Source organism: Mustela nivalis, assembly GCF_964662115.1.
Source record: "Mustela nivalis genome assembly, chromosome: X".
Classification (NCBI taxonomy): Eukaryota; Metazoa; Chordata; class Mammalia; order Carnivora; family Mustelidae; genus Mustela; species Mustela nivalis.
This window is the reverse complement of record NC_139040.1, coordinates 115,759,687-115,767,749: the sequence shown is the minus strand read 5'-3', so window position 1 is coordinate 115,767,749 and position 8,063 is coordinate 115,759,687. Positions and strand designations below refer to the sequence as shown.

General features: G+C 36.3%; 1 pseudogene across 1 annotated transcript; it reads right to left on the bottom strand.

Annotated features, from left to right (window-relative positions):
- Window positions 1–7,079: 7,079 nt before the first annotated feature.
- Window positions 7,080–7,762, bottom strand: LOC309856624 (high mobility group protein B1 pseudogene; annotated as a pseudogene). The gene is made up of 2 exons: window positions 7,475–7,762; window positions 7,080–7,416 (listed from the first exon to the last, which is right to left on the bottom strand). The product of its transcript is annotated as a high mobility group protein B1 pseudogene (transcript).
- Between the last annotated feature and the right edge of the window lie 301 nt (window positions 7,763–8,063).

Sequence of the window (8,063 nt, the reverse complement as noted above, 5' to 3'; positions counted from 1 at the left end):
AATGCTCCCCTAAAATGGCATAGGGTTGCAGACTGGATAAGACAACAGGACCCATCCATATGCTGTCTACAACAGATGCATTTTGAACCTAAAGATATATCCAAACTGAAAGTGAAGGGATAGAGAAGCATCTTTCATGCCTACAGGCCTCAAATGAAAGCTGGGATAGTGATTCTCATATCAGATAAATTAGATCTTTAACTATAGACTGTAGTCAGAGATAAAGAAGGATAATACATCATTCTTAAAGGGTCTATCCACCAAGAAGATCTAACAACTGTAAATATTTATGCCCCCAATATGGGAGCAGCCAACTACATAAGCCAACTGTTAATCAAAATAAAGAGTCATATTGATATGAATACATTAAGAGTAGGGATCTTAACACACCACTCTCAGTAATAAACAGATCATCCAAGCAGAAAATCAATAGAGAAACAAGAGCTTTGAATGACACATTGGACTGGATGGACCTCATAGATATATATAGAACATTCCACCCTAAAACAACAGAATACTCATTCTTCTCAAGTGCACATGGGACTTTCTCCAGAATAGACCACATACTGGGTTACAAATTAGGGCTCGACTGAGATTATTCCCAGAATATTCTCAGACCACAATGCTTTGAAACTGGAACTCAGCCACAAGAAAAAGTTTGGAAGGAATTCAAACACTTGGAAGCTAAAGACTATCCTGCTCAAGAATGTTTGGATCAACCAGGAAATCAAAGAAGAACTTAAACGATTCATGGAATCCAATGAGAATGAAGACACATCAATCTAAAACCTATAGGATATGGCAAAGGAGGTCCTAAAGAGGAAATACATAGACATCCAAGCCTCCCTCAAAAAAAAAAAAAGAAAAAGAAAAAGAAAAAGAAAAATTCAGAGTATATCAGCTCTCTTTACACGTTGGAGAACTAGAAAACGAATAAAAAATTAAGTCAACCCCATGCACAAGAAGGGAAATAATCAAGATTAGAGCAGAGATCAGTGTGATAGAAATTAGAAATAGAGTTGAACACATCAATGAAACTAGAAGCTGGTTCTTTGAGAGAATCAATAAGATTGATAAACCAATGGCCAAAATAATCCAAAAGAAAAGAGAGGACCCAAATTAATAAAATTATGAATGAAAGGGGAGAGATCATGACTAACACCAAGGAAATAGAAATAATCATCAGAAATTATTATCAACAGTTATATGCCAGTAAGTTAAGCAACCTAGAAGAAATGGATGCATTCCTGGAAACCTATAAACTTCCAAGACTGAAATAGGAAGAAAAGAATTATGCTAAATATACTCTGTCTTCCATAAATGGAACAACAAAGCCTGGATGACAGCACATCTGTTTACAACATGGCTTACTGAATATTTTAAGCCCACTGTTGAGACCTATTGTTCTGAAGAAAAGATTCCTTTCAAAGTAAGACTCCTCATTAAGAGGAAACCTGGTCACCCAAGAATTTTGATAAGGATGTACAACAAGATTAATGTTGTTTTCAAGCCTGCTAACACAATATCCATTCTGCAGCCCATGGATCAAGGAGTTATTTTGACTTTCAAGGCCTATTATTTATTAGATATATTTCACAAAGCTACAGCTGCCATGGATAGTGGTTCCTCTGATGGATAGGGGCAAAGTCAATTGAAAACGTCCTGCAAAACCTCACCATTCTAGATGCCTTTAAGAACACTGCTGATTCATGAGAAGAGGTGAAAATATCAACATTCACAGGACTTTTGAAGAAGTTGATTCCAACCCTCATGGATAACTTTGAACTGTTGGAGACATCAGTACAGGAACTAACTGCACGTATGTGGCAGAAATGGCAAGAGAACTGGAATTAGTAGTGGATCCCAAACATGAGACTGAATTGCTGCAATCTCATGATAAAACTTGAATGGAAGAGGACTCATTTCTTAAGGATGAGCAAAGAAAGTGGTTTCTTGAGACAGAATCTGGTAAAAATGGTATCAAGACTGTTGAAATGACAACAAAAGATTTAGACTAGTCCATAAGCTTAGTCAATAGAACAGTGGCAGGTTTGAGAGCCTGACTCCAATATTCAAAGAAATTCTTATGTGGTTTAAATGTTATCAAAGAGCATCACAGGCTACAAAAAAATCATTCATGAAAGGAACAACTGATTGGTACAGTGTACTTCACTCTTGTATTATTTCAAGTAATTGCCACAGCCACCCCAGTCTTTAGTAATCAGCACCCTAATCAGTCACCAGCCATCAACATCAAGGCAACACCCTCTATCAGCAAAAAGATGGAAACTTGCTGAAATCTCAGATGATTGTTAGCATTTTTTAAGAATAAAGTTGTTTTAAATTAAGGTATACACAGTTTTAGATGTAATGGTATTGCACACTTAATAGAATACAGTGTAAACACAATTTTATATGTATTGGGAAACCAAAAAATTCATTTGGCTCACTTTATTGTGATATTGCTTTATTGCTGTGGTCTGGAACCTAACCTGTAATAACTCTGAGTTATGCCTATACTGTAATAAGAGTTATGTGAACATGATCTTTCTCTCTCACAATATATTATTAATATATTACTGTATTTTACTCACCCTTATTCTTCTTATGATGATGTGAGGTGATAAAATGCCTATGTGATAAGATGAACTGTGGTGATGATACAGGCATTTTGATGTAGTGTTAAGTTACTACTGACCTTCTCACAACACTTTAGCAGAAGAATCACCTGCTTCCAAACCATGGTTAACCACAGGTAAGTGAAACCACAGAGAAGAGGCAGGGGGCTACTTAATGTGGGAAATTTATATATCTTCTCAATTTTGATATGAACCTAAAACCGCTGTTAAAAACAGTCTTATTTAAAAGAAACAACAAAACACCTAGAAGAAAAACTTTGTGATCTTGGGTTAGACTAAGATTTCTTATATACTATACCAAAAGCATGATGCATAAAACTACAAATTGATAAAATGGACTTTATAAATAATACTGTCATCTGCATTTTGAGAAACACTGTATACAGAAAATGAAAAAGACAGGGTGCATGGTTGGCTCAGTTGGTTAGGTAACTCTCTTTGGCTCAGCTCATGATCCCAGGGGTCCTGGGATAGAGTCCCGCATCGGGCTCCCAGCTCCACAGAGAGTCTGCTTCTCCCTCTGACTTTTTCCCCTCTCATCCTCTCTCTTACTCTCTCTCTCTCTCAAATAAATAAATAAAATCTTTTAAAAAAAAAGAAAAGAAAGTGAAAAAGACAAGTTCTAGATTGGGATAAAATATTCACAAAATACTTCACATAGCAGATATCTAAGAAAGGACTTATATGTAATATATAAAAATCTCTTGGGGTACCTGGATGGCTCAGTTAAGTGTCTTACTGTGGCTCAGGTCCTGGGATCTAGCCCCATGTCCGGTTCCCTGCTCAGCAGACAGCCTGCTTCCCCCTTTCTTCACTTGTGCTCTCGCTGACTCTGTTGCTGTCTATGTCATGATCTCTTTCTCTCTCAAATAAATAAAATAAATAAATAAAAATACCTCTCAAAACTTAAAAGAAAAAAAGCTCAATTAGAATATAGGCAAATTTGAATAGATGTTTCACTAAAGAACGCATACTGATGGCAAATCAGCATATGAGAATATGCTCATATTATCACTGGGTAAATGCTAATTAAACAAAAATGAGCTAGCACTACATATCTATTAGTATAACTAAGATGTAACAGACTCACCATCCCTAGTGTAGACAAGAATGCAATTAAGCTGGAACTCTCATACAGGGCTGACATGACTGAAAAATGGTATACTCATCTGAGAAAACAAGTAGTTAAAAAAATTGAATATAGGGATAGAATGAGTGGATCAAGAGTTGATATGATGGTATCAATTAGACCTCAACTCTATGATCCACTCATCCCATTCCAGTTATTTACCCAAGAGAAATGAAGGCATATATTCAAAGACTTTTGTATGAATACTTATAGCAGCTTTATTTGTAATCCCCCAAACTAGAAAGAACCCAAATGTCTATCAATAGATAAGTGAATAAACAGTGGTATATCCATGCAATGGAATACTACTCAGCAATGAAAAGGTATTATTGGTATATCTTACAATGTGAATGGATCCCAAGATAATCATGTTGAGCTAAAGAAGCCAAAGTATATACTCTATGAATCCATTTTTTGAAAAATTCTAGGAAATTCAATATATTATCCAGGGATAAAAAGCAGATCAGTGATAGCTGGGGATAGGGCAGGGAGGGGGTTCAGAGAAAGAGTGAAAGGAGGGATTCCAAAGAAGTATAGGGAACCTTTTGGGTATGATGGTATACTGGGTTGAATTGTGTCCCTCTAAAAGACATATGCAAGTCCAAACCCTAGATACCTGTGAATGTGAACTTATTTAGAAATAGGTACTTTAGAGATGCAATTAAGAATCTGAGATGAGGTTTTAAACCTGGGTTTAGGGTAGGCTCCTAAATCCAATGACCAGTGTCTTTAAAAGCGTGAGGAGAGTATGACTGGATACAGAAAGGGAAGGCAGCCATGTGAGGATGGAGGAACAGATGGGAGCTATGCTTCCGCAAGATGAAGAGTACCAGGAGACACTGCAAGCCACAAGAGGCAAAGAAGGATTCTCTCCTAGAGACTTCGGAAGGAGTGTGGCCCTCCTGATGCCTTGATTTTGGATTTAAGGTTTCCAGAGCTGTACGTGAATAAATTTATGTTGTTGGAAACCACTGAGTTTATGGCAACTTATTATAGCAGTTATAGATTACTAATACAGATGGATGTAATCATTGTTGTGGTTATGGTAATGGTTTTTCATATACATATGCGTATACATATATACACACTTATTTTGTATATTTTACATATGTGCAGTTTATTCTGTATCAAGTAGACCTCAAAGTTGTTAAAAAAGCCAACAGCAACAAAGAGGATTTAAACAACATGCTTAACAAACTAGACCTAATTTTTATATATTGAATAGTGTACCCCCAAACTATGGCATAAATAAAAACTTCAGGTTCATATTCAGGGAATGTTTGCCAATACAAGTTCATAAAGTTACTCTCACGAAATTTTAAAGGAAGGAAACTGTACAAATCATGTCATCTTACCATAGTAAAATTGAGATAAAAGTTAATAAAAAATTATTGGACAATACTGATTTATGTCCAGAAATTCAGGAGTGTACTCCTAAATAAGCCAGAGAATGTAGAAGAACTCAGGATGAAAATTAGAAAATAATTTAACTAAATTATAACATTACATATCAGTATTTGTGGGATGGAGCGAAAGCCAGGCTTAAAAATAAAATATTAAAAATGAAATTTATGACCTTAATGGCATATATAAATGGAAAAAATTAATCAGTGATCTAACATCCATTTCAAGAAATCAAAAGAATAACAGAAAATTAAACATAAAGGGAATAGAAGAAAATAATAAGAAAAATTAGTAAAATAGAAAAACATAGTAGAGGGAATTAACAAGACCGAAGTTATTTATTTGAAAAAAAAAAACACAATAAAATTGATACTTTCCATTGTGAGATCCAATAAGAAAAATAGAAGGCAAAAAAAAAAAAAATCCCCGAAAAATAGGGATAAAAAAGAGGTGATCACCAAAACCCTACAAATATCGTAAGTGAGCTTATATTAATACATTCAAAAATTAAACTAAATGAACACATTATTAGAAGTGATAAACATAGCAGGGATTCTGAACACAAGTCAGCATATAAAACTCAGCTGTATTTTAATGTGATAATTCAAATGAAAATGCAAATAATATAATTTCCAGTAAAATCAGATGGACCAAATACCTGGGAATAAAGCAAGTGAATTGCAAGACCAGTTCACAGAAAACTTTAAAATGCTATTGAAAATTTCTCTCAAATAAAGTAAGGAATAAACAACTTGAAGATGTAATACCATTTACAGATGGGAAGAAAATACCACAAAGATGCCAATAATCTCAAAATTGACAAAAAATTAAATTCAATCCCAATGAACATCTTGGAATACTTTTACATAGAAACCGGCACATAAAAATTCGAAAGTGAAAAATAGCCAAGATACTCTTAACGAATAATAAATTCAGGGGGCTTGTTTTAGAAAATAGCAAGCGTTATTTATTGATTGATTTTAAAGATTTTATTTATTTGAGGGGCACCTGGGTGGCTCAGTGGGTTGAGCCTCTGCCTTTGGCTCAGGTTGTGATCTCAGGGTCCTGGGATCGAGCCCCGCATCGGGCTCTCTGCTCGGCAGGGAGCCTGCTTTCCCCTCTCTCTCTGCCTGCCTCTCTCTCTGCCTACTTGAGATCTATGTCTGTCAAATGAATAAATAAAATCTTTAAAAAAAATTTTATTTATTTGAGAGAAAGATTGCACACATATGGGGGAAGGAGGGGAGGGAGAGAGAAGCCCAAGCCGACTTCTCTCTCCCTCCCCTTCTTCCCCCATATGTGTGCTTGAGCGTGGAGCCCCACACAGGCCCCCATTGCAAGACCCTGAGATCATGACCTGGGTAGAAACCAAGAGTCTGAGGTCTGAGGTTTAAGTTACTGAGCCACCCAGCCACCCCTATTTGTGTGTGTGTGTGTGTGTGTGTGTGTTAGTTATATTTACTTAGAAACATTCAGAATGTGAACGAAACAGCTGTAACTTTTTTTTTTTTTTTTGGCAATTACAGAGTGGTATTGAGTTCATAGAACAACAACTATGTCATATAAGCTGCAGCAGAGACAAATGAAGATGGAAAAATCTACCAGCCCATATGTAACTAATTTGTGCTGGGCACCAACAAGAACCTGCTTTAAATTTCCACTAATGTAGAAATTTAAAATTTCAAATTTCCAGGTTAGTGGCTACTGAAAATACCACTAGGACAGGGCTATCTAAAGACACATTCAGTAGTGTGTTAACTATGCAAAAAAAGACAACGTACAGTTTAAAAGCAAATCTTACACGGCCTTACATTTCAATTTTTTTCCTTTAAAAGGAGTAAGATGCAGATGGGTGGGAGTGGAGTTTACATGCTTTACAGACCAGAAAAAAATGCACTAGAAACAACTTATTCATCTTCTTCTTCATCTTCCTTCTCCTCCTCATCCTCTTCATCTTGTCTTCCTCCTCTTGTTTCTTTCGCTTGCTTTTTTTTTTTTAGCCTTGACAACCCTGTTTTTTGCTGCATCAGGTTTTTCCTTTAGCTCAGTATGCAGCAATATCCTTTTCCCATTTTTCCTTCCACTTAGCAGCTTCTTTCCATGCAGCTGCTTGTTAGTTGTGGTGGTTTTATTCCACATCTCCCCCAGTTTCTTTGCAACATCACTAATGGATAGGCTGGGATGTTCTCCTTTGATTTTGGGGTGATACTCAGAACAAATCAAGGAAAGGGCCAAAGGAGGTCTCTTAGGTGCATTGGTGTATGTGTAGGTGCACTGGTCTATGTGTTGCTGAAGTGAGCACTGAATGTGCATTGGGATCCCTGAACTTCTTTTTTGTTTCCCCTTTAGCGGAAATGCAAATTTTCATTTCTCTTTTGTTATGGGCCTTGTCTGCCTTTGCCATGTCTTCAAATTTTCCTTTGTCTTTAGCAGATGTGGTCTTTCCTATCCCTGAGCACTTCTTAGAAAACTCAGAGAAGTTGACTGAAGCCTCTGGATGTTTCTTCTTGTGCTCCTTTTGGCAAGTTTGCACAAAGAATGCATATGATGACCTTTTGCCTCTCAGCTTCTTAGGATCTCCATTGCCCATATTTAATTATTTTCCCCGGTGAGGCTCAGAGTCACCCAGTGCCCATCTGGCTCTCACTTGCCCAGGTGCTGTCTCTATGGAGCTCAGTGTGCTGCAACGGCTGTTGTAAACATTATTTTAAAGCAACCTTAATTAAGTTTGCTATTAGTGCCAGAATATAGATCACTTGAACAGAAGACAGAATTTAGAACTGATTTATATACATGACTACTTGATATAAAACAAAGTTGGGCATCAAAAGCAATGGGGAAAGATTGTCTTTTCAGTAAATTATCCTGTATCAATTTATATATTCATATAT